Raw genomic sequence first — 2,874 nt, forward strand, 5'->3', positions numbered from 1 at the left:
TGCGAGCCCCACCTTTTCCCCACGTGCCTGCGACAAACGGCTGAGAATCAGCAGCGAGGGAATCCGGTGACGCGCGGAGGAGGGAGTGAGCGCCTCGGGGAAGGGCTGGTGACTGGGGCGCGATCCTCGGGGACTTGGTCTTGGAGAAGGAAAGAATAACGGAAGCCCCTGGGGTCCAAATACCCCGCTTACTTGGCGTCTGCCTTTTCATTCATTCACCAGGGCTCCGCCGTAGGCCGTAGAAGCTAGGAAGCTAAAGGGGACACACGGATAAATATAAGTGATCCGAGTTGCTGGAGGCACAGGTGATGCTTTGCAAATAATAAAATATGATGGGAATGTAAGAGTGGGGACTGCTTTAAGCCGAACAGGTTTGTTTTTGTTGCTTGGCGTAATTTTGCAGTACTGACAATTGGACCCTGGGGCGCTCTACTTGAGCTCATCTGTAGTCTTTTATTTATTTAAATTATATTTATTTATTTACTTATTTAGAGACAAGGTCTTGCTAAGTTGCCCCAACTGGCCTCAGACTTGCGGCTCTCCTGCCTCAGCCTCAAGTAGCTGGGACTAGAGCAGTTTTAAAGTTTGCCTCTTGGGCAGCTGGCAAAGATGAGAAAGAGACAGGGCGCTGATAAGCAGGATGAGGTGATGGTGGTCTTGTGTGCTGTGAGGGGCCCCTCTGAGTGCTGTGTGGAGGGAGGATAGAAGCACAGGGGTGGCCGGAAGAAGGCAGGGGAGGCCAGGGGGCGAGGGCGGTGCCTGAACCACCCATAACAGGTGTGGCCGGCAGAGGGAGAAGAGAAGTGACTTGGGGTGTCAGGCGCCATTTCTGTCCTGCTCACCCCACAAGCACCCTCCCAACTGACAACACCCTAACAGTACCGTTTACCTCTCTTAACCCGGGCTGGGTCCCCTGGTGGCTGCCCTGTGACCATGGCCCAGCAGCAAGTTTCTGCTCTGTTCAGATCTGTGCTTTCACCCCACACTCAGCCTTGTGCCCCGGAGGACTTGGCTCGGGGGTGGTCAGAGCCGGCACCCCCAACTCAGCCAGCTCAGGACAGGGCAGAGGGAGCTTTGTGGTGCCAGAGAGCACGGGGTGTGAGCGGCCAGCTTGGCCGACACCGCAGAGGACCGAGCACAGGGCTGGTGTCATTGAGGCGGGATAGTGCAACACGGTTGAGGCCAGGCCCCTTGCTCTCAGCGGGGTCAAGCTTGCTCTGGTGGGTTATGTTTTCGTGTGTGGAGCCCTGCCCTCCAGTGCTGAGGAAGTCTGTGAACAGCACCCCTGCCTTCCTCTCCTTGGACCCTGGAAATCCTCAGCAACCCCTCCTGGGCTCCCTGCTCTTCTGGGGCTGGCAGATGGGGAGGTGACGGGCTGCAGAGGCATGTGGTGGGGAGTTTGGTGCCCTGTGCCCCCCGTAGATCCGCTGGCCGAATTACTGCTTGAGCACAGAGCGAGGCACAGGTCCCCTGGTGTTTTTTAAGCTCTTCCTCTGCAGATCCTCTTCCCAGCGCTCTGAAGAGTCCTGGGATATCACCCTACCTCACCACCCTGAAGAGTGGGGCCAAGGGAGGGCCTGGCGTCTGCGTCCCACGGGCCACCCCCACCACCCCAGGGACGCAGACAGCACGTTCACATCCTGTGCAGCCTCCCACAGACAGATGCATGGGCCGGAGTGCCCATTTCCCACTTAGCCCAAAATGACCCTGGGTTTTTTGCCAGATTCCCATACTGCTGTCCCAGTACCCCCGGTGCCCCCACCCACCCACAGGCTCTTTGTGTGATGTGTGGTTCTAGAATGGATGGGAGAAGAAAATAAATCCAAATCATTGACAGGGAAAAAAAAAAACCATTGTCCTAAACAGCATTTGTACAATTGAGAAAGCAGATCGCGGACTGTGTGTTAGAAAATACTATCAGAGGCTGGAGGTGCAGCTCAGAGCATTGCCCGGCCTATGTGAGGACTGAGTTCCTTCCCTTCCCATCCCCAACAGAAACAGTAATGATAATGGCAACAATATTGTGTCTGTGGTGAATTTCCTGTGTCAAATCTCATTTTTAGCTCACCTGTAGTTGCAGCACTCTGGGAGGCGGAGGAAGGAGGATCTCAGGTTCAAGCCCAGCCTGGGAAATTTAGTGACTTGGTAAGACCTTAGCCCAAAAACACAGGGCCGGGGATGACTTGTGCTGTGGTATGAGAGAAGGCTCTGTTCTTATACGTGTGGATGTTAGGAGAGAAGAGGTCCTGTAGGTGAGACACTTACAGACACACAGGTTACTGTAGCAGACTCTTAGCAATTGGTGAAGCTCCCTGCAGCTGTACTGTAAGTTTTTTTTTAGAACTGGAGATCAAACTTGGGTCCTTGCACTTGCGAGGCAGGCAGTGGAACCACTGAACTAAATCCCCTGCCCTTGTACTGTAAGTTTTAAAAAGAGATTTTGGATCGCTTCTTGGCCTTTTGGCTAAGATCAAGTGTAAAAAGAGATTTTGGTTTGGGCTGCGATTTATCTCAGTAGTTCTGCTGCCTGCCTCACAAGTGCAGGGTCCTGTGTTCGAACCCCAATACCAAAAAAAAGAGAGAGAAATTTTGGTTTGTTTTGGAACCCAGGGCCTTGGGCATGCTGGGCAAGCACTCTATACTGAGCCACACTGTTGGTCTTTATAATTTGGGGATAGGATCTTGCTAAGTTGCCCAGGCTGGCCTTGAATTTCCTCCTGCCTCAGCTTCTCAAGTAGTAAAATGATTTTTTTTTTTTTTTTGAGATAGGGTCTCACTCTGTAGCCCAGGCTGGCCTTGAACTCACACTGATGATCCTCCTGCGTCAGCCTCCAAAGTGCTGGGGTGACAGGCATGCACCACCAGGCCTGGCCC

The 2,874-nt window shown here is 53.4% G+C and overlaps 1 protein-coding gene across 7 annotated transcripts in view; it reads left to right on the plus strand.

The window, feature by feature from the left end:
- Armc6 (armadillo repeat containing 6) overlaps window positions 1–2,874 on the plus strand; it is a 13,057-nt gene that overhangs the window by 985 nt on the left and 9,198 nt on the right. The window contains exons 1-2 of one of the 7 annotated variants that reach the window (XM_019204877.2): window positions 7–85; window positions 223–305. The exons of 2 other annotated variants lie outside the window; for them this stretch is intronic. The gene's annotated coding sequence lies outside the window, so the exon portion shown is untranslated. Of the gene's footprint in view, window positions 1–6; window positions 86–222; window positions 306–2,111; window positions 2,146–2,874 lie in introns of those variants that run through there. 4 more of the 7 variants (XM_019204878.2, XM_019204879.2, XM_019204882.2 and 1 more) reach the window with 4 other exon arrangements.

Source organism: Fukomys damarensis, unplaced genomic scaffold (assembly GCF_012274545.1).
Source record: "Fukomys damarensis isolate Sample0158 unplaced genomic scaffold, DMR_v1.0_HiC HiC_scaffold_37, whole genome shotgun sequence".
Classification (NCBI taxonomy): domain Eukaryota; kingdom Metazoa; phylum Chordata; class Mammalia; order Rodentia; family Bathyergidae; genus Fukomys; species Fukomys damarensis.